Below are 24854 nucleotides of genomic sequence, written 5' to 3'. Positions count from 1 at the left end.
GTTTTTAACTTTGTTTCATAGAACCACTGATAATTCAGGCTTTTTTCAAGTATAGGATTTCTAACATTCAATTACATTTTCTAAGTATTTCTATAAAGAAGAAATGAAAAAGACACATACTACATTGTTTGCCATAAATTCATACACCAAAAAGTCAAAACAATCCAAGTGAATTTATTCCTGCTTCTCCCTTCTCCAACATTAGCTTTAGATGTTCTTCTAAATATTATATAAACAGTTTTGTTAAACTCAGTTCTCTCATTGATGCAGATTAGGGGAAAATGGTTTTATAATAAGTTATCTTTAAAATTATCTTCTAAATAGCACTCTTTAGCCTTAAATTACATTGTGCTCACACAACTACAACAGTTTGCATTTGCTCAGGAACATATAATCACATTAAAAACAAATGACCTTGTATTTCATAGTTTAGCTGGCTCTTAAAATAGTTTCCCTGTGGGGGAAACAAGTATTTTGTGTTGTTTAAGAAACTGGTATATGTAAATGAAATGCTAGGTGTTCGTTTAACCTACAGATGAACTTTTGGGTGTTTTTTCTAAAATGCAAGAGATATGTGCTTAATCACTGTTCATATAGTGAAGGAATGGGATGGCAGATACAGACGCAGATGAAACTCTACATTTTGTAAGTGTAGAGTTGGATATTCTAAATGGAAGAACTGACACTGACAGTTATTTACAGGAAACAAAGGTTAAGAAAAATGTTGAAGAATATCTACTCTTAAAAAGAGAGAAGTGTTATACAACACATAAATGAGAGCTAGAGATTCAAAAAACACTTATTTTACTGTTTTAAAAGAAAAACAAAAAAATAATAGGGAGAGAGTCTAGACCAATTAGAACTGAGGCAGCTGTAACAAAAATGGAACACAGTATAATGATTTGAGCCCTTAAAGGAAATGACTAACTAAAATGAAATTTCACGTCTTCATGTCTGTAATAATATATAAATGCACAAAATATCAAAAATATGAAGTCTGAATTTTTCCCCTTATGTTTGTAATAAACTGTCAAGCCTCTGCTTAATATAGTTACTTTTATAAGCCTTCTGATTATCAGAGCATGCTATATAGGTACGTGCATGCTAGAATTTTACCATGAGAATTATAGTTCTCATCTCAAACTAGTGACTTGCCTGTTACCCATATTTATATATATATTTCATTTCCATTATAAAACACTTAAGACCTTTCTAGTGGTACATTTTAATTAACATATTACATAAAAAAGAATCTTGATTTTTAAAATGAACCTTTTTAGTACTGTAACATGATGGGTTTAATTGAACAGTTGGAACATAATATGGTAACTACATTGTACTGTTTAATTCACATTAATTCACAGTTTAATGTAGGAAAATGTTTGATTTTTAAAGTATAACCAAGATGAGACTGTAGAGTTATAAGCAGTAAAATATTAGAAAACAGTGAATGAATAAATATGATGCTTTTCCATCAGTGGCCATTCATTATTTTGCTTTTAGGAACCTGGAAGAAATTGTCTTCTTTGAGTTTCAAATGTTCTGGTAAATCTAGTCGTTTCTTAGCTTCCTCAATATCACCTTGAATTGCTGAAATAAGTGACTCTAAAGAATCAAAAGTTCTTTTCTGGTCTGGGGTAGCCGACGATGGCCACGTTGAGAATTTCCCCGTAGAAGTCCTCTTTGAAAGTATGCATGATATGAGTTTCCATGGACTCTTTTGTATTCTTGTAGTTTGGGTTCCATCCTATGCTCACCACCATCTTATGGACGTCTCCACTTCCAACACTGGCCCAACCATAATATATGCCAGTGGATACGTCAGCTGGAAGATTATCTACTACTTGTTCAGGAAAGTTAGCTGTAGGGATGCCCAGCTACTTGGAGCCGCGACCGAAGCCCCGCACCGCCTGGCTATGGTGGAAGTACGGCAGGTGCCTCATGACGCCGTCAGCTAGGGGTGCAGGCTGTGGTCCAGTCTGCGCGTCCCGCGGAGCCGCTGTTGAGGCGGTGCCTGGACCCCCTGGACCAGCCGGGGGACATGGGTGGGAGCTCCGCAGGCCAGCTGGCTGGCTGGGCGAGTGCACGGGCATACAACGGGTCTAGCGGCACAGACGACACACCATGGCGAGACCCTCACGCCTGACCGAACAGAAGGTGCCGGGTGACTCAGATGCGGCGTCTGGGCTCCGGAACGCCGGCGACTGAGGAAGTGTGTATTTCTGTGTATTTTTAAATTTCTTCTTTGATTTCTTCAGTGATCTCTTGGTTATTTAGTAGTGCACTGTTTAGCCTCCATGTATTTGTGGTTTTTACAGGTTTTTTTCCCTGTAATTGATTTCCAGTCTCATAGCATTGTGGTCAGAAAAGATGCTTCATACGATTTCAATTTTCTTAAATTTCCCAAGGTTTGATTTGTGACCCAAGATGTGATCTATCCTGGAGAATGTTCCATGTGCAGTTGAGAAGAAAGTGTATTCTGCCACTTTCAGGTGGAATATTCTATAAATATCAATTAAATCTCTCTGGTCTATTGTGTCATTTAAACCTTGTGTTTCCTCATTTATTTTCTGTTTGGATGATCTGTCTACTGATGTAAGGGGGGGTGTTAAAGTCCCCTACTATTATTGTGTTACTGTTGATTTCCCCTTTCATGGCCGTTAGGATTTGCCTTATGTATTGAGGTGCTCCTATGTTGGGTACATAAACATTTATAATTGTTATATCTTCTTCTTGGATTGATCCCTTGATCATTATGTAGTGTCCTTCCTTATCTCTGGTAACAGTCTTTAAAGTCTATTCTATCTGATATGAGAATTGTTACTCCAGCTTTCTTTTGATTTCCATTTGCATGTAATATCTTTTTCCAGCCCTTCAGTTTCAGTCTGCATGTGTCCCTAGATCTGAAGTGGGTCTCTTGTAGACAGCACATAAAGGGGTCTTGTTTTTGTATCCATTCAGCCAGTCTTTGTCTTCTGGTTGGGGCATTTAATCCATTTATACTCAAGGTTATTACCAATATATATGTTCCTATTACCATTTTCCTAATTGTTTTGGGTTTGTTTTTGTGGGTCTTTTTTCTTCTCTTGTGTTTCCTGCCTAGAGAAGTTCCTTTAGTATTTGTTGTAAAGCTGGTTTGGTGGTGCTGAATTCTCTTAGCTTTTGCTTGTTTGAAAAGCTTTTGATATCTCCGTGGAATCTGAATGAGATCCTTGCTGGGTAGAGTAATCTTGGTTGTAGGTTTTTCTCTTTCGTCACTTTAAGTATATCTGCCACTCCCTTCTGGCCCGCAGAGTTTCTGCTGAAAAAATCAGCTGATAACCTCATGGGGATTCCTTTGTATGTTATTTGTTGCTTTTCCCTTGCTGCTTTTTATACTTTTTCTTTGAATTTAATTTTTGTTAGTTTGATTAATATGTGTCTTGGTGTGTTTCTCCTAGGGTTTATCCTGTATGGGACTCTCTGTGCTTCCTGGACTTGATTGACTATTTCCTTTCCCATGTTAGGGAAGTTTTTGACTATAATCTCTTCAAATATTTTATTCTTTTTCTCTTCTTCTTCTGGGGCCCCTATAATTCAAATGTTGGTGCATTTAGTGTTGTCCCAGAGGTCTCTGAGATTGTCTTCAATTCTTTTCATTCTTTTTTCTTTATTCTGCTCCTTGGCAGTTATTTCCACCATTTTGTCTTCCAGCTCACTTATTCGTTCTTCTGCCTCAGTTATTCTGTTATTGATTCCTTCTAATGTATTTTTCATTTCAGTTATTGTGTTGCTCATCTCTGCTTGTTTGTTCTTTAGTTCTTCTAGATCTTTGTTAAACACTTCTTGTATTTTCTCAATCCGTGCCTCCATTCTATTTTCGAGATTCTGGATCACCTTTACTATCATTACTCTGAATTCTTTTTTCAGGTAGATTGCCTATTTCTTCTTCATTTATTTGGTCTTGTAGGTTTTTACCTTGTTCCTTCATCTGTGACATAGTCTTTTTTCATCTCACTTTTTTTTTTTTTATGAGTAAAATTGTGTTCCTGTCTCACTGGTTGTTTGGCTTGAGGCTTCCAGCACTGGAGTTTGTAGGCTGTTGGGTAGAGCTGGGTCTTGGTGCTGAGATGAGGACCTCCGGGAGACCTCACTCCGATGAATATTTCCAGGAGTCTGAGGTTCTCTGTTAGTCCAGTGGTTCGGACTCGGAGCTCCCACCACAGGAGCTTCAGCCGACCCCTGGCTCATGAACCAAGATCCCGCAAGCTGCACAGGTTGGCAAAAAACAAAGAAAAAAGAGAACAATAACAAAGTAAAAAATAAAATTAGACTAGGAAACAAACAGGTATGTTAGAAAGAAAAAATATACATATAGATGAAACAACAACCAGAAGGTAAAACAGAACCACAATAGTATAAAAGAGGAGAAAAAAAAAAAGGTGGAAATGCCTTGGCTGTGAAGGGTGGGACCTAAGCAGGGGTGGGGTTTGGGTGGTGGGTGGGGCCTCTGCTTAGGACCCACAGGGCTGGAAAAGGCCCTGGGGGTGTGGGGTGTGGGACCTCGGCTCAATGGAACAGAAGGGGCCCAGCCGTGTCTCCCACCTCTGGTCTCAGAGGACGGGGGACCCCACCAGGGAGCTCAGCAGTTTTCCCGGGCTTGAGTGGGTGAGGCAAATATCCTCCACTCCTCTCCCGCTCCTCCGGTCCTGGGCTGCCCCACCACCTCAGCCTCCCTCCTATGCCCCCAGGACCCACGCAGCCTGGAGAGGGCTTTGGAGGCCGGGGGACTGGCCTGGGAGCTCAGTAGGTTTCCTGGGCTCTAGTGGGTGGTGCCAATGCCCTCTGCTCCTTCCTCTGCTCCTCTGGTCCTGGAGGGACCCTCCCGCCTGCCTCTCCTCTTCTCCCCCAGCCTCCCTCCCATGCCCCCAAGACCAGTGTGGCCCGGAGGGGGCCTCTGAGGGCGTAGGACCCTGCCCAAGAGCCCGCAGACATCCCCGGCCGATTGGGCAGGGGATACGCTGGGCACACACCCCACGATCTGAGCCCCCGAGCGTCCCTCCAGGCATGGGAACCCCTCACCCCTCTCACCACACCCCTCAGGGGTGCCAGTCCTGTTCCGCCTCCACTTTTCCTCCCCAACTCAGTCCCCACACATCCTACCGGTTTGCTTTGGGGTTCCTCCCGTCTCCTTGGGCGTTGAGGTCCCCCATCCACATCCTGCAGGAGCCGTAGTCGTGGGGAGATGCAAACTCCGAGTCTTCCCACACTGCCATCTTGACTCCACCACCTAGGATTTACTCTTTTAACATCTTTCATATATAATGTACAGCGGTTTTAATTATATTTATCATATGTGCATTATATCCCTAGTACTTATTTATCTTATAACTGGAAGTTTGTATCTTTTGACTACCTTCATCTAACTCACCCCCCCCCAACCCCTACCTCTAGTAACTACAAATCTGATTTTTTACTCTTCACTCCATGACATTTAATCACCTTGTAGCTGCCCATGAGCTGGTATGATTGGAAAGGGAGGATTCCCACAGCATCTGTTTTCTAGTTGTGAATGGCTACATGAGAATCATCATAGTATTCCACTTCAAATGTCAGCTTCTTAGCTTCATCCCTCATCTCCTGTGGTACTACACAACCACTTCCAACAGCTGTAAAACAGTTCTCTGTTAGGAAGAATAATAAGCATTATACATTGTATAGTGGCAGGTACCCTAGATGTGTGCAGTATTCGACTTCCATTGTTCTAAATGCATTTGTAGTACCTTGGCTCATTAACACATGTTCTTATCTATTCATTTATTTAAACAGCTTTTTTTTACTGAGCCAATCCCATGTTTCAGGCATTGCATTTGATGCTGTGGTAATGATGATGAATATGATATTCAAAGAGTTCACAGTCTAATAGTGCAAACAAATAATTAATCAGACAATTACAATATAGTGTTTGACATGTTATAATGGGGGGGGGGTAGAGGGTGCAATAGGAACAGAGAGGAAGTATATGTAACCTAGATTTCTGGGAGCTTGAGGGCCCTGCTATAATGTGACTTGGACAATGGCTGGGAGTTAAGGAACATGGAGTTTGGTGGGGATGGGGTTTGGGCATGGATGGGTTTCAGAACAAGGAACTACATGTGTGAAGGCTCAGAGACAAGGGAGCCTGGTATCATTTGAGGGGCAGGAACTGGGAGAAGACTGAAAGAAGCTCAGTGTGATTGAGGCACTGTGCGCGAGGAGTGAAATGAAAGATGTGAGAGTAACATGGAAGATTCATGTAGAGAAAGGAGTGGTAAGAATACAAAATTTACTCAGCTGGTAATTGGCTGTGTGATCCTGGTAAGTCACTACACTGCGCTTACCTGGATCTTGATTTTCTTCCCCATAAAATGAAGGTGACAGCCAAATGACCTCAGAAATTACATCTGCCCATACCCTATCAAAGCTAAGTTCAGTAAGTCCCTTTGCAGAAAGGTTTCTGCAAATGGCTTCTGTTAGTGGGGTTGGGAAGGGTTAATAATATTCTATCCCAGGAGTATAAAACCCAGAAGCTTGGTCTGAATTTTATTTTTCTCATGGAAGTTCATCTCAGTTTCTTTGCACTCCGTTTTGTTCTATTACTACATACTATTTTGTTCTATTACTACATACACTGTTAATATTACAAAGAATAATGTTATTTATTTTAACCTTTGGTACCAAAGTCTAATGTTGCTAAATCATAGATAATTATCAAGCCAATCCCAATAAAGTAAATTTAAAGAGAAGTAACATTTCCTCATATTCCAATTCAGTAGTGTAAATTGCTTGAGGACTTTCTGAATAAGTTGGAAAAAACTGCCTGTTTCTAGGGTCAAATTCTGAAATTAGGTTTCAAGGTAGGGAAGATGACTGTATTAAATTAATATCTGGGGCTTATTTATAGTCATTACCTGTTAGTTATAGTAAATGTGAAGAGCAGAAGTGGCAAATTTTCTGATCTTTTTATGTGCTTGTAAACTCTGCAAAAGTGGCCATTTAGCAATAAATGCATGTTCTCCATCAAATTAGCATCAATGCCTACCCCATCTCCTCAGGAAATTAGATTCACCTTTTGCATTTTCACCCACGATTTGGTGACCATGGTCTTTAAATATTTTGAGAACACTAAATTTAAAATGCTTGAAAAGCTATGTGTTATTAATTTTCAGTTTAGATTTTCTCGCGTACACCATTGTATGAAACATTGCGTTAACCTCATGCTTCAATGGAGAAGAATCTAAGTTCTAAATTCTCAGCATGCTTATCTTTTCCTATGAATGCGAAGCTTCAATCCACAGTCAATAATGTGGGAACTGTCTATTGTTTTTCTAGGCTAGTGATGGATGGATTTTGGTACTCTCTTACTGCTGGTGACAAAATAGGATACATTTATTTAAATACTGCTGAGAGATAGGAGTGAAATATTTAGCTGAAGATTTTTAAAGGAGAGCTACTTAAGGGTCAGTTTCAGAGTTCTATAAAAAGTATTTGGGCCACATTGTTTCAGAACCCAGAACCATAGTCTCATAAGCTCTGAACTCAATATACATAGAAGCATGGGCGGACTCATAGAGCTAGAAAGTGGCTTCAAGGTCAAACACTCCAACACCTGTATTTTTGAGATGCTTTGTAGCTTGACTGATTTCAGTCAATCTACAAAGTGCACTTTAATAATTTCAACCAAAATTATTGTTGATTTATGTCAATCACTACTAGGTGGGACTGCTTAGCAATATCATATAGTAAGGCCCAGAAAATGCATGATAATATACTAGGAAAACCCAGTTCTCTTTAGATGTAAAAATTCTTGCACTCTTACTTGTTTACATAGAAAATATTTTGCAATCAAGACCTTTAAACTCACTCAGTACTCTACACAAACACAATCTGGCCCTTGCAGATGGAATTGTTTGCTGCTTACCATATGCAAGTTTTGTTCTCTCTTTTCTGGGTTCTTACACACAGTTCCAATTTCTACAGTGTCTTTTACCCTGTTGTTCATGTTGTAGTTCTATAAGCTCCCAAGGCTCAGATTAGGGCTGACCTGCTCCCCGAGGGCTTCCCGTCTTCCAGTCAGAAATGAGGTCTCTATGCCTTGAATCTGTAGTCTTCTGGATTTCATTCAACTCTGCTTTTCCAGTGTGTCTAGCACAATGTTGTTATTAAATGTTTAATGAATGTATGCTGAAGAGAAATATTTCTGAAATACCAAACAGTAAACTGTTGATTGAAAATAAACCCATAAAAGCAGCACAAATTGTACCTTGTAAATAAATAATTTTCTAGAAGAAGTTAGGTCATTTCAAAATTGTGTTACAGTCGGTGGCTAATTAAGTTGTACTATAATTTAATTTAATTCCCAATTAAATTTAATTTATTGGTCATATATATCAGTACTCAAACAAATCACAATGAAAATTTTATTATAACATAATTTTGTAGTATTTTTCCTTTCATTGGTCTTGCCTTTTATTTTCACATTTGATCTTCATACCTGTTTCTCAAGAAAAGAGGTATCATTATCCCCATTTTATAGATGAGGACAGTGATGACATGGGCAAAGGTAGCCATCTGGGGTCACACAGTGACTGCTTAAAGGGCTCTTCAAAACTGACTTAAAGCTCTTTTATTGCCATTCTCTAAACGGTTTCCCACAGCCACCCTCTTTTATACTTGATCTGAGACCTCTCACTTCTCATAAAGTCTTGGGTGTAAGAGTCATATGCATAAGATATCTCACATTACACAAACACACATACACACAAATACCAATTTCCATCTTGGAGCAATTCAAATGCCTTATTGATTTCTTTCAAAAGGCAACTTATGCGGGGGGAATTCCATGGTGGCGCAGTGGTTAAGAATCCGCCTGTCAATGCAAGAGACACAGGTTCAAGCCCTTGTCCGGGAAGATCCCACATGCTGCGGAGCAGCTAAGCCCGTGTACCACAACTACTGAGCCTGCACTCTAGAGCCCACGAGCCACAGCTACTGAGCCTGCATGCCACAACTACTGAGCCCGTGCACCTCAAGCCCGTGCTCCGCAACAAGAGAAGCCACCACAATGAGAAGCCCGCACACCACAACAAAGAGTAGCCCCCGCTCGCCGCAACTAGAGAAAGCCCGCATGTAGCAACGAAGACCCAATGCAGCCAAAAATAAATAAATAAATAAAGGCAACTTATGGGTTATAAGTAGATCTATGTTAATTTTTTTTACAAGTAGTCAGTTACCAGTTTAGGAATAGAGTCTGGTTTTAAACTCTGTAGAAGGCGAGGTCAATAATAACAAGACTTGGAAAAAAAGAAAACTAAACAAAGAATCAAATGAACTGTTTATGTAGAAAATTGGCAAAAGTATTCATGGGGGATAGTAAACCATTTACTTTTTGACTCCTTTCCTAATCATCAAAAGCAAGGTAATTTAATTCATAGCAGAATCCAGTTACTGCTCAGTAGTACTAAGATTACCAATATGGTAGCTGAGCCCTACATGGGCTATAGTAGACTGGACTGTTGGAGTGGATCCAGTACTGCCATGATCGCAGACCATCAGCCCGCAGCTATCCTTTGTGCTCAGGGCACCAGTGATTTCCTGTAACAGCTTACCCTCCAGCTGGTATGATTTGAGTTACCATGTACCAAGCCTCTCTGAGGCTCTAGATATATCTCCTTCACAAACCTAACATTTCAACCTCAGAAATAAAATTCTGTACTTTAATAGTGTTTTGAGAGTAACGTAGTAGAGTAGTTGCAGAAGTTGCTGGTGGCATCCTGCCTAGATCCAATTTACTATTTGATTACAGTGAGTAAGGCAGAAGCAGGCATTATTTTCCCTATTTTTCTGACTTTGAGGGGACTGATGTTCGGAGAGGTTAAATATTTTTTACTGATTGTATTTATTATGTTTTTCTTTTTTAAAAATATATTTTAGAATACTTTGATATCTTGGGACCTTTTGGACCCAGCGAGGGACTGCCTCTCCCGGGGTTAGCTAATTTCCAGAGACAGCAAACAGCTTGCTTCAGTACATCTTTGATATGCAAGCCAACCAATCTCAGTCCATATCCCCCATCCACCTCCTTTTATTGGTGCCAACATTCTGGGACACTATCCTCCTGCCCTAAATCACCCCAGGGCCAGTTACCAGATAACTGGGACCACCCCTATGGCCCAGAACCCACTGAAACTCACTTAGCCTGCCTACCCCACCTTGCCTGTTCCTTTTCCTGAAATCCACAATAAAGGCCCTGGCCCATGCTTTTTCTTAGCTCTTTCTGCATCCTGACTGACCCTGGGCTTCCCCATATGGCCCTGCATGGCGTGGCATGCTCCCTTCTTTTGGGGGAACTGTGAGCAATAAACTCTTCTTTCAAGGCAGTTGTCACTGTGTCTGTCATCGTACCATATCTGACTAAATCAAATCCTGGGTACATTTTAAGACACTGATGCACATCTAGAAAGTGGAAGTGCTGAACCTAGAACCCAGGTCTTTATATTCCTAGCAGGGTTGTGTTTCTACAACATTATGTTCTTTATAAATGTTATGTAAAATTACATTTAAGGCTATTTTGAAATGTTAGGATATGGTTAAAAAAAAAAAAAGGGGGTTGACTTCTTTTTATAAAAGATAGCTAGTACACTTTATCAGAGCCTTGGCCTCAAATATTTTATGTTGCCTAATGGGACAATTTTTACTAAAATATTTGAATATTATGTAATTGTTATGCAAGATTTTGAGTAACTTAGAAACTTGTCAGCATGGAATTGAATGATAGGAAAAAGCCATCACAGATTTTTCCATCCAAAACAAGAATCTTATTAAGGGTGTTTTTCTTCAGTGTGTTGCATATAGTGAGAGAAGGTGGAGACATGGCAGATACATGAGGAATGTTAGAAAATGTGAATAAATTCCTTCAATGAAGCAAAGGGTTAGCGCTGAGAAGAAATATCGGTGTCAATTATACTTAGTCATTCCAAGCACCAGCCTCATCACTTTTGAAATGGTTTAATTTTTAAATTGGGTTTTTATTCAAATTGGAAATTCAGACATCTAGAGTTTCTGGAAAAAGAAACTTTCATGATGGGAGGTTGGTCAATGGTAAAGTTTTCTCTAGTATTTGACATTGAAGTACTTATACAATTTTATTTACATTTAATCAACTCATGGAAAACCGCACAAATGAAGAAATAAAAGAGCACCCAGATATCTTAAAACAGCAAGAAATCCTTCACTTACCTTTTGCAATATATGTGCCTTCCTCCTCAACTTTTGTCTGAAGCTACTGTTATCATTATTGTTTCTGCTACAGTTAAACGTTAATTTTGTGCCTAACGTGTGTCAGCTTGTTTGACAAGTGCTTTACCTGCATTTTCTCCTTTAGTTCTCACTACACTAGGTAAGAAAAGAACTACTATATTTACCCTATTTTTCAGATGGTGGGACTGGCAATCAAGGAGTTTAAAAAACTTGCTAAAAAAATGGTTATGAAGAACCTAGGGGCAGGACAGGAATAAAGACGCAGACTGAGGATACGGGGAGGGGGAAGGGTAAGCTGGGACGAAGTGAGAGAGTGGCATGGACGTATATACACTACCAAATGTAAAACAGATAGCTAGTGGGAAGCAGCCTCATAGCACAGGGAGATCAGCTTGGTGCTTTTGACCAGCTAGAAGATCGGGATCGGGAGAGTGGGAGGGAGGGAGACGCAAGAGGGAAGAGATATGGGGATATATGTATATGTATAACTGATTCACTTGGTTATAATGCAGAAAGTAAGACACCATTGTAAAGCAATTACACTCCAATAAAAACGTTAAAAAAGTAAATTCCTAGAGCAATTTTGAAAAATACCCACATTCAAAATCATTTATAACTATTCAATCAGCATTTCATTTTTATTTTAAGACTGAAGTCAAAGATGTTGAGGGAGTTGAAATGCTTGCCAATGTTCTTGTAGCTTGGAGCTGGGATCCTTGCCATGAAGACCATTACACTCAGTGTTGTTTGCATATCTCCTGAGGGTCTTGGGAAATAATATATGAGAAGCCAAAATCCAAAACGACAAAGATGTACACTTTTGTCTTCTTGATGAGAGCCAAACTACAAACAATCTGAATGTCCCACAAATGTTTTGGTGACTTGTTTCGAATCATTTTGATGATGTGCTTGGCAGATGCAAAATATAATTACCGAGATGTTATAGAAACACCAAATGTTCATAATACTTTTAAAATAATACAAAGTAATACAAATGCCATGGTTGCAACAGTATAAAACTATCTTAAAACTAAGAATAGTTCTCTAATGGTGGAGAGTTTTCTTCTCAAAAATTTAAAATGTTGTTATTTTCCATGGAAAACAAATGATTACTATCAATATCTAATATTCATAGAGTGTTTAATTTGCTAGGTACTTTATATACATTGTCTTATCTAATTCAAACCCTAAAATTAGCCTATAAAGTAGATATCATTGCTATGTACATTTTATAGATGAGGACACTGAGGCTTAAGGAGTTTATATAAATTTCCCAAGATAAACAACTAGTGGTAGAGCCAGTATTCCAGGAGGCCTAACTGTAGAGTTTAATAACCTGCCTGATGATGATGATGACAAGTAATATCTTTGTCACTCTCAGTATGTTCTAAATGCTTTACATTTATCAAGTCATTAAATCCTCACAATAACTATGCAGTAAGTTCACTATTATCCTCATATTAGAGCTGCATGTGTTTCATCAATATCTTTGTCATCATTAAAGCCACTTGAGTTTTGTAGCACAGTTTTCCAGAACATGTCAACTTTACCTCCATCTAAATTTCTCAAGACCCTTGGCGTTTTCAAGCAGGAGCCAGCACAGTACTGGAAATTTTATTCCCAGACACTTTTCCTACTGGAGTCTTTGGCTTGTACCAGTGTGGGCTGGGGATGCTCTGCATCTGGGCACACCTGCCATCCTCAAGCTTCTCTGCCCTTGTCCTGGGGAATCCCTTCACTCTCTCCAGGGTGAGACCATCAGCTTCCTAGATACCATGTTTTTCACTTGAATTCACTTACCACTTTAGGAGAACTTCATCAGGTAGCCTCCTGAGAAAAAGTTCATTGGGAGGGATAGATTTTTTTGAGATCTTTAAATTTTTCTATTGGAGTTCCTTTCCTGCTATGATAATTTTTAATTCCCAAGAGCTCTTTTTTTTTAAATTGCCACCTGTTCTTACTTCATGTATACCCCATCTTCTTGTCTCTTTCAGAATATTAATAACAGCCTTTTTGAAGATTTTTACATTTTCTCTTTTCATGGATTATTTCTTCCAACTTTTCTTTGTTTGCTTTGTTCTCTCTCATATTAGAAAGCTATTGATAGAATCACCTCAAATGTCTGCTGATTCTTGGTTGTCTGCTTCTGTTGAAGAATGGCACACTAATAAGCTATTGGGAAGCTCAGAACACATGGATGGCTTTTTTTGAATGTGGGATTTGCTGTAGAATTATCTGGTGTGTTTTATTGATGTGTTTTATTGTTAGGGAATCGCAATGTTGGTATTTTGAGGTCTTTTCTCTTTTGGCTTGTCAGATTATTCAGAGAAGAATTTTCCAGTTTTCTATGTGGAAAGTACATACCCAGCTGCCACCATTCTGGGGTCCAAGAGAGCAAGTGAAGATCCAAAGATAAGCCCCTTGGGAGAAAAAAATGCAGAATCCAGAACTATGCAGGTAACTCCAGAAAGTTTGTTTATATTAATTTCATATAACTATCAGCCAAAAATCTACTAGACCTTACAACCTCATGCTTAAAAGCTCTAAACATTTTTTTAAAGGCCTGTGAAAAATGTTTCTTATATCTAGCCTTATATATCTGCCTTAGATAATTATAGGTTCCTAAATGATCCATTAAGAAAAACATGTTTATGACTCCATGAGTAATGTGCAAAATGGACAGAGAGTTTTGAAATCTTCTCAAGATTTTAGAGACATCCCCAAACGGTTTATATTATTTTGACAATTATTGGGCCGGAGTGTTTTTTCAAAAATGAAAACAAAAATCACAGTAACTTCAACTTATTTCATGGTTACATATGTATGTTAGCAGTTGAAATCTTTCATTTCTCTACAGTTTCTTTATAGGTAATAAAGTCATAAGTCTCATTGTAACAAGTGAAGCCAAACAGTTGCAGGTAAAAAGTTAACTTTTGTTCTCCAACTCACGTCAGGCCAAGTTTCTGAGGTAAACAGCCTGTATGTACATTTCCACACCTTTCTCCATGCTCATATAAACCTATATACTAATAAATGGGAATATACTTTTGGTTTGTTTTCGTCTTTCACAAACACTGGATCATACAATACACATTACTACTCTGTACTTCAGTTTCTACATGTAATGATGCACACATTCATCCACCTTAAAAGATGTCAGTTGTTTTTTTAAACATCCACTTAACATTCAAAATAGGGGTTTCTCATTCCTTACTCTGTCAGTTAGACTGTTTAAAAATTACTTATTTTTTTCTTCTACAAGCAAGGCTGCAGTAAATAATCTTGTCTTTACATCCTCACACCCAGATACTTTTATTTCTAGGAATTGATTCCCAAGTATAGTACTCCTGGGGGAAAGGACAGGTGTACTTTAGCATTTTAATAAATATTGCCAATTGCTTTTCAGAAACCTATAACAATTCACATCTTTATCAGTAGTATAAGCTAGAAGGGTTTTAAACTTTTTATTTTATACTAGAGTATAGTTGATTGACAATGTTGTGTTAGTTTCAGGTGTGTACAGCAAAGTGATTCAGTTATACATATAAATGTATCTATTCTTATTCAATTTCTTTTCCCATTTAGGTTGTTACATAATATTGAGCATAGTTCCCTGTGCTATACAGTAGGTCCTTGTTGGTTATCCATTCTAAATATAGCAGTGTGTACATGTCAATCCCAAACTCCCGAACAATCCCTTCTCCCCTGGTAACTGTAAGTTGTTTTCTAAGTCTGTGAGTTTGTTTCTGTTTTGTAAATAAGTTCATTTGTATCATTTCTTTTTAGATTCTGCATATAAGTGATATCATATGATATTTCTCTTGCTCTGACTTACTTCACTTGGTATGACAATCTCTAGGTCCATCCATGTTGCTGCAAATGGCGTTATTTCATTCTTTTTAATGGCTGAGTAATCTTCCATTGTATATATATACCACATCTTTATCCATTCCTCTGTCAATGGACATTTAGGTTTCTTCCATGTCTTGGCTGTTGTAAACAGTGCTGCAATGAACATTGGGGTGCATGTATTCTTTTGGACCATGTTTTTCTCCGGATATATGCCCAGGAGTGGGATTACAGGATCATATGGTAGCTCTATTTTTAGTTTTTTAAGGAAGCTCCATACTGTTCTTCATAGTGGCTCTACCAAGTTTCATTCCCACCAACAGTGTAGGAGGGTTCCCTTCTTTCCACACCCTCTCCATCATTTATTATTTGTGGATTTTTTGATGTTAGCCATTTTGACTGGTGTGAGGTGATATCTCATAGTTTTGGTTTACATTTCTCTTATAAATAAAGATGTTGAACATCTTTTCATGTGCCTCTTGACCATCTGCATGTCTTCTTTGGAGAAATGTCTATTTAGGTCTTCTGCCCATTTTTGATTGGGTTGTTTGTTTTGATGGTATTAAGCTGCACGAGCAGTTTCTAAATCTTGAGGACTAATCCCTTGTAGGTCACATCATTTGCAAATATTTTCTCCCAATCTGTGGGTTGTCTTTTCCTTTTGTTTATGGTTTCCTGTGCTGTGCAAAAGCTTTTGATTTTAATTAGGTCCCATTTGTTTATTTTTGTTTTTATTTCCATTACTCTGGGAGACAGATCAAAAAAGATATTGCTGTGATTTATGTCAGAAGGTGTTCCGCTCTGTTTTCCTCTAAGAGTTGCAGAGTGTCCAGTCTCACATTTAGGTCTTTAATCCATTTGAGCTTATTTTTGTGTATGGTGTTAAAGAATGTTCTAATTTTACTTTTTTTACATGTAGCTCTCCAGTTTTCCCAACACCATTTATTGAAGAGACAGTCTTTCTCCAATTATATAGTCTGGTCTCCTTTGTCATAGTTTAATTGACCATAGATACGTGGGTCTATCTCTGGGCTTTCTATCCTGTTCCATTGATCTATATTTCTATTTTTGTGCTAGTGCCATACTGTTTTGATGACTGTAGCTTTGTAGTATAGTCTGAAGTCAGGGAGCCTGATTCCTCCAGATCCGTTTTTATTTCTCAAGATGGCTTTGGCTATTTGGGGTCTTTTATGTCTCCATACCAATTTTAAGATTTTTCTAGTTCTGTGAAAAATGCCATTGGTAATTTGATAGGGATTACATTGAATCTGTAGATTGCCTTGGGTACTATAGTCATTTTGAAAATGTTGATGTTTCCTATCCAAGAACATGGTATATCTTTCCAGCTGTTTGTGTCGTCTTTGATTTCTTCCATCAGTATCTTATAGTTTTCAGAGTATAGGTCTTTTGCCTCCTTACGTAGGTTTATTCCTAGGTATTTTATTCTTTTTGATGTGATGGTAAATGAGATTGTTTCTTGAATTTTTCTTTCTAATCTTTCATTGTTAATGTATAGGAATGCAAGAGATTTCTGTGCATTAATTTTGTATCCTGCAACTTTACCAAATTCATTGATTAGCTCTAGTAGTTTTCTGGTGGCATCTTTAGGATTATCTATGTACCATCTCATTGCTATTTCTCCTTTGTCTTTGGATGTGGGGTATCTTTTTTGGTGAGTTACAGTGTCTTCCTGTTGATGATTTTTCAGCAGTTAGCTATGATTCTGGTGCTCTCACAAGAGGGAGTGAGTGCACGGCCTTCTACTCTGCCATCTTGAACCAATCTCAACATAACATTTAAGTTAAACATAATATTAAAGGTTATATGTAAGGCAACCCATGAATACTTGACATATAAGCTGTAGGACTACCTGTTTAGAGGTCAGAGGATGAGAAATCTCCTGCTGCCATGTCTTGTGATGTCTGTTCTCATTGGTGTGCAACTGTTGTTGCAATAAAGGTGCTTTGTGTCTCTTACAGAAATATTTTAGTAGCTCATTTGTTTTTTCACATTTTTGTTTCTCTCATCAAAGGCTATTGATAGTAATAATAGCAGCAATTATTTATCAATAGCTTACTATGTGAAGGCAGTGTGCCATGGCAGTGAGTGTTCGATGGCATTTTACGATTGGCAGGCTTACCTGTGGGAGGAAGTGTAGGCTAGGTGGTGGGCCTCCAGTTCAAATTTTAGTGTGGGGATTAGGAAGTCTAAAGTAACCCTAAGAAGTGTAGTAGTTAGAAATGTATTCAAGAGCAAATAACTGAAAACTTGACTCTGAGGGGACTAATCACTTAAGAATTATTTTCTTACCAAATAATCATAATTTGGAAGTAGGGATTTTTCTGCATGCGTTCAGCAGCATGGTGACATGAAGGCATTTTTTGTTTTGTTTTGTTTTTTTGGCTGCATTGGATCTTTGTTGCTGCACACAGGCTTTCTCTAGTTGCGGCGAGTGGGGGCTACTCTTCGTTGCAGTGCGTGGGTTTCTCATTGCCGTGGTTTCTCTTGTTTTGGAGCACAGGCTCTAGCCACACAGCCTTCAGTAGTTGCAGCATGTGGGCTCCGTAATTGCGGCTTGTGGGCTTTAAAGTGCAGGCTCAGTAGTTGTGGTGCACAGGCTTAGTTGCTCCACGGCACGTGGGACCTTCCCGGACCAGGGATCAAACCCGTGTCCCCTGCATTGGCAGGTGGATTCTTAACCACTGTGCCACCAGGGAAGTCCCTGAAGGCCAGCAGTTTTGAAATTACTTTAGTTCTTCTATGATTGTTATCACTGGTCCCAAGATGGCTGCCCCAGCTCCAGGTTTTACAACTATGTTTAAGGAAAGCAAAACAGGGAAGGAGAGAAAAGGGGGAAGGAGAAAAAAGGGATAGTGCAAACATATTTGTTTCCTTCATCAAAAAATGGGCAGCTTCATCCCAGAAGTCTCCATCAGAATATTGTTACATCCCTATTGGTAAGAAGTATGTCATATGGCCACTCCTAGATGCACGAAAGGCTAGAAAAGCAATATATACCTTTCCTAAGCCCTATGGTAGAGGCAGCAAGATGGACGTGGTTTGAGAATTACGTACTGGTTTAGGCAGTGGATATTATTGTAGGACAAAGAACTGCTGGGAGTAAGAATATGTGTTTTACATGAACTCTCATTTAATTATCACAACAGTGCTGTAGATAGGTGCTTTTATTATCCCCATTTTACAGATAAGAAAATGGAGATTAGTTTCTACCTTTCTTGTGTGCTGTAGCCATCTCCTGTCTTTTCTGTGGTAATTTAATCTATTATTTCTCTTTAAATTTTTTTTCAATCATTTCTTGTCTACTGTCCACTGACTGTTCATTTATCCCCCAAAAAGAATTTCCTCTCAACCCTGTTGCTACTACTGTTTTTGTCCAACATTTGAAAATTTTCCACACTTGCCTTTTTTTCATTACAACTCAACTCTTGAACTTCTTTGCTTATGCAATTTGCTTCTCCCACTCTCCTTCTCTTTACTAGAACTGCCACTTCCAGAGGTAAAACGCAGCTCTTTCCTCAATTCTCTGGCCTTCATTACAGGTTGTCTCCTCATTGTCTTCCCATCTCCTCTGCCTGCTCTCTCTCTCTATTCACAGAACTTCTTTTACTTCAAAGATGAGGACATGTTCCAACACCAGTCCTCTGATATCAGAAATCATTTTTATATTCATCCTTTTTACTATTACCTCATGTCCCATGCCATCTTGGATCTGAACTCTTATGTCTACTTACTGGACATCATTTGAATGCCTCCTGTCACTTCAAAAATCCATGTTTCTAAGATATGGCCCATTTCTTTTCTTTTTAAAACCCCCTTTTCTGGCACTCTATGTGGATTTTTCTTCTTCACCTGTCCCCTGATTTCCAGACCTGTGGTCATCTTTGGCTTTTCTTTCTCACAATAGGCACCAATCTCAATGATCCTTCCTTTATGGAGTTTCTCATATCCGTCACGTGTGATCAGTCTCTCATCTATTTCACTCATGTCCTATAGAAATTCTTTCCTAGCTGGTCTCCTTACCCAGACTCAGTCTATTCTACTTATTACTGATCTATTAATTTTCCAGATTGGTACATTTGCTAAACCTTCAATGGCTCTTTTCTCTAGGAAGAAAAGCCAAAGCCTGACATTGAAGGTCTCTCCACAGTCTGTCATTTCTCTTCCTATTCAGTCATTTCTCCTAGTTCTCAGTCAATTGTCTGACTTATGGTTCCTTAAATAGTAGCGCAAACACTTCTCCCTGTGGCTGTTAGCTGATACCTTCTCCCTGATTGAAATGATCTTTCAGTTTCTCCTTCTGATTTATTCTCTTGATGTCCTATACTCTCTCCCTGGACAATATTATCTTTCCCCAGGGATTCAGCCAACACCTTGTGCTTGTCTAAATGTTGATCATTGTAGACACCAGAATCTTCTAAAGGTAGTTTACACAGAAGGGATTTCTTGAGGGAGATATTTCTTTGCATAAGCAAAGGGATTTCCATTCTGACTGGTGTAAGGTGGTACCTCACTGTAGTTTTGACACTTAAATCATAATTTTGCATCTTGTAATTTTTTTTGGGTGGGGGCCATGGGAGAATTCAATGCTAGAAAAGGTGGACTTATACTACAGGGAATTATCAACATGGGAATCAACCCCAAATCTATATATTTAGCTCAGAACTTAATTCGTAGCTACAGACTTTGTATAAACAGCTCCATATGAAAATCTTAGAAGCACTTCAAACTTGTCAAGTCCAATGCCAATCTTAACCAGCTTCACTACAAATACTTGGTGCTGTTCTTAGACCCCAAGTTGGTGAAGGGGCCTACTGTCCACACCCAGTTGCCAAGACAGACACATTGGAATAAGCCTCAATTCTGTCTCCTTCTACCTTGCACCCTGCACTCCATCAGTCTTTGTGCCAAGTCACCTATACTTCCTAAGAATATCTCATTTATCTGATACACTCCTTCCCCTTTGACACTGCTCTAAAACAGACTCTGTTCCCTCTTGCCTCTACCTAGCTAAAGCCTTCTCACTCTGTTCCTCTCCTCACTTCTAATGTCCCCTCCCCAGTGTTGCAAGAATGAATTTCTAATGTTTTAATATGATCATGTCACCAATCTGCTCAGAAAATTTCAACAGAGGTCCCATTGCCCAGAGGATAAAATCTAAAGCTCTTGCAAGGATTTCAGAATTCACTGGTACCTGACCCTAGACATTTCCCACTGTGAAGTCTGCAAGTCAGCAATACTAAATGCTTACATTACCTAAACATATTCTGCTCTTTCATGCTGAGCCCTCTGTCTGGGAAGCCCAATTTTCCTTCTGTCAAACTCTTCATCCTTTCAATTTAGGTATAAATATTTGCTTCTAAGTAACAATCAACATAATCACAGAATGCAAATCTCAGGTTAAACAATGACAATTTCTCTTTTAGGTATTAGTTTTGGATGTACTTGTTATCCTCTCCCCTTCCTTCTTCACTCCCTTCTTTTTCTTCAGAACTATTGGAGAGATGGACAATAAATGGCTCAGAGACCCTTAAATCTCTCTCACACTCAAAAGTCAACCAGCATATTCTTCAAAGATCTGTTTTTCAATGTCCTTGAAGGAAGGGAAGGTAGCAAATATAAAATAAATGGTCATTGACAGCTCTAAGTCTTTTCTGCTATTCATTATAGTTTGAAGACTTTGGAAGGATAACACCAAATGCCTTAGTATTTCCTTCCATTAATGGAGGAGTGTACTTCACTCCAGCTTTTCTTTCACTTCTAATTTTCTGATGCTTGAATTCAGGTGCAAAATGACATAGAGATGAAAAAGACTATAGAAAAGTTCAGTGAAACCAAGAGCTGGTTCTTTGAGAAGATAAGCAAAATTGACAAACCTTTAGCTAGACTTAACAAGAAAATAAGAGAGGGCTCAAATAAATAAAATAAGAAATGAAAGAGGAGACATTGTAACTGATACCACAGAAATACAAAGGATCATAAGAGACTGCTAGGAACAAATGTATGCCAACCAACTGAACAAACTAGAAAGAAATTTTGGGAAACATACTACCTTCCAGGACTAAATCAGGAAGAAATAGAAAATCTGAACAGACTACTTACTAGTAAGGAGATTGAATCAATAATCACAAACCTCCCTACAAACAAAAGTCCAGGACCAGACAACTTCACTGATGAATTCTACCAAACATTCAAAAAAGAATTAATACCAATCCTTCTCAAATTCTCCCCAAAAATAGAAGAGGAGGTAACACTTCCTGATACCAAAATCAGACAAGGATACCACAAGAAAATAAAATTACAGGCCAAGAGCCCTGATAAACATAGATGTAAAAATCCTCAACAAAATATTAGTAAACTGAATTCAACAATATATAAAAGGGATCATAAACCACAATCAAGTAAAATTTATTCCAGAGATGCAAGGATGGTTCAACATCCTGAAATCAATCAATGTCATATACCACATTAACAAAATGAAAGCTAAAAATCATATAATCATCTCAACAGATGCAGAAAAAACATTTGACAGAATTCAACATGTGCTTATGATACAAGCTCTCAACAAACTGGTTATAGAGGGAACATACCTCAGTAAAGGCCATATATGAGAAGCCCAGCTGACATCATACTCAATAGTGAAAATCTGAAAGCATTTCCTCTAAGATCAGAAACATGACAGGGATGCCCACTCTCGCCACTTTTATTCAGCATGGTATTGGAAGGCCTAGACAGAGCAATTAGGCAAGAAAAAGAAATAAAAGGCATCCAAATTATAAAAGAAGGAAAACTGTCACTATTTGCAAATGAGATGATAGTGTATAGAGAAAACCCTAAAGACTCTGCCAAAAAAATCTGTTAGAACTAATAAATAAATTCAGTAAATTTGTAAGATATAAAATCAATATACAGAAATCTGTTGCATTTCTATACACTAATAATGAGTGACAAGAAAGAGAAAGAAAACAATCCCATTTACCTGAAACCAAAAAAGAAGAAAATATAGGCAGTAAGCTCCTTGACATTGAACTTGGTGATAATTTTTTGTATTTGACACCAAAAGCAAAAGCAACAAAAGCAAAAATAAACAAGTGGGACTACATCAAACTAAAAAGCTCTGCACAGGAAAAAGACTATCAATAAAATGAAAAGGCCACCTACTAAATGGAACAAAATATTTGCAAATAATCTATCTGGTATGGTGTTAATATCCAAGATATATAAAAACTCATATAACTCAACAGCAAAAAACCAAACAATTGGATTAAAAATGGGCAGAGGACCTGAAAGACAGTTTTCCAAAGAAGAGCTCCAAATGCCCAACAGACACATGAAAGGATGCTCCATATCATTAGTCATCAGGGAAATGCAAATCAAAACCACAATAAGATACCACCTCACACTTGTTAGAATGGGTATTATCAAAAAGACAAGAAATAACAAGTGTTGGCAGGGATATGGAGAAAAGGGAATGTTTGTACAATGTTGGTGGGAATGTAGAAATTGATGCAGCCACTATGGAAAATAGTATGGAGGTTCCTCAAAAATTAAAAATAGAACTAGCATATGAGCCAGCAATTCTACTTCTAGGTATATACCTGAAGAAAACAAAAAGCTAACTGGAAAAGATATATCCATCCCCATGTTCACTGCAGCATTATTTACAATAGCCAAGATATGGAAACAAACTAAATGTCCAGATGAATGGATAAAGAAGAAGTGGTCTATATATACAATGGAATTTTATTCAGCCATAAAAGAGATGAATACTTGCCACTTGTGACAATATGGATGGACCTCGAGGGCATTATGTTAGGTGAAATAAGCCAGATATAGAAAGACAAATACTGTATGATCTCACTTATATGTGGAATCTGAAAAAAAAAAACAAACACATAGATACAGAGAACAGAATATTTGCCAAAGGTGGAGGTGCTGGGGGGTGGGCAAAATAGGTGAAGGGAGTCAAAAGGTACAAACTCTCAGTTATTAAAAAAAATCCTGAGGATGTAATGTACAGCATGGAGAATATATTAGTTAATAATATTGTATTGCATATTTGAAAGTTTCTAGGAGACTAAATCGTAAATGTACTCATCACAAGAAAAAAAAATCAGTGTCAAAAGAAATACTTAGTCTTCATGTTATTTCCCAATCTCTCTCTCAGCCATGCTGAAACATGGGATTACCTAGGAGATATTCAGTATTTAAATTTAGAATGAACTAAAATTTTTCTTGCTTCAAAGCTGTAGTTATGACCCTTTAAGGCAGTTAGACATCTCCCAAAACACTATAAATTATTGGTTTATGGTGAGTAGTAGTTTTTTTTTTTTTTAATTTTTTGGCTGCGTTGGGTCTTTGCTGCTGCATGCGGGCTTTCTCTAGTTGTGGCGAGCGGGGACTACTCTTCGTTGTGGTGTGCGAGCTTCTCATTGCGGTGGCTTCTCTTGTTGTGGAGCATGGGCTCTAGGCATGCAGGCTTCACTAGTTGTGGCACGCCCTAGAGCACGTGGGCTTCAGTAGTTGTGGCTCGTGGGCTCTAGAGCGCAGGCTCAGTAGTTGTGGCACACAGGCTTAGTTGCTCTGTGGCATGTGGGATCTTCCCAGACCAGGGATCGAACCTGTGTCCCCTGCATTGGCAGGTGGATTCTTAACCACTGCACCACCAGGGATGTCCTGAGTGGTAGTCTTTAAACATCATTTTTAGATAAGAATTGTCTGATGATTTCTGACTTGCTTTTGTTCCTAATAAATCTACTGAGTTATTTGTTGACATGGCAAATACCTCAAAGAGCAAGAATGGAAAAGGAAACCAGATGCTTTACTCTCTCTAGTTATCTTTGCTCGTGCGTTAGTTTTGTTTACGAGTTATTCAGCAACCTCTGGGTTCTTTTGATGACTGTGGTAGGGCTGTGCAAGATGATCTTCTGGCCCTTGGATCCCAAGTGAATGAAATGAGCAAACCAGGTAGACATATACGACAAAAAATTTCATCAAAATGGTGTTTGGCCTCTAGGGCCCCCACTCTAGTTTTATTCTTGCCATACTAATTTTGGTTTCTCTTCCTATGCAATGGTCCATTTCCTGAATGTTTGCTGGGTATTTGACAGTTAAATATAATTTGATATACTTCAATAAAATGGTCAATTGCACATTTTTGGAGAATACTTAATAGAGGCTATTTGTGCAGTAATCATTTGCTAACAGAATTAAGTAGTCAGGTGTCTAAGAATGTAATTATTAAATACATACTTGCTCTTGCTCTACTTCAACTTCTGAGTAATTTTTTTTCTTTTTTTTTTTTGCGGTATGCGGGCCTCTCACTGTTGTGGCCTCTCCCGTTGCGGAGCACAGGCTCCGGACGCGCAGGCTCAGCGGCCATGGCTCACGGGCCAGGCCTCTGTGCAACCAGTAGGATTTTATACCCACTATTGTGACATGGGCATTTAGAACCATCTCTTTTTCCTCTGAATCTCACATTATCAGCACCAATATAAAAACATTGGAGCACCCAGTAACATGGGAACGTGGTGTTCCATGATGTTAGGACAATCTGAAAACTTAGGGACATTCTGAAAGCTCCCCTAACCCTCAATATCTCCTTCAGTATCTTTGACAAAAGAATTAAACTGTTCCCTGCATTTACGTGGCACTGCATAGTTGACAAGCCTTTTCACTAGCATCATTCCATCTAATCTTCATGAAGCTGT

The 24854-nt window shown here is 38.5% G+C and overlaps 1 pseudogene; it reads right to left on the bottom strand.

Annotated features, from left to right (window-relative positions):
• Positions 1-1471: 1471 nt before the first annotated feature.
• LOC116754010 lies at positions 1472-19131 on the bottom strand (annotated as a pseudogene).
• Between the last annotated feature and the right edge of the window lie 5723 nt (positions 19132-24854).

Source organism: Phocoena sinus, chromosome 5, assembly GCF_008692025.1.
Source record: "Phocoena sinus isolate mPhoSin1 chromosome 5, mPhoSin1.pri, whole genome shotgun sequence".
Lineage (NCBI taxonomy): Eukaryota > Metazoa > Chordata > Mammalia > Artiodactyla > Phocoenidae > Phocoena > Phocoena sinus.
This window is presented reverse-complemented; position numbering and strand designations above follow the sequence as displayed.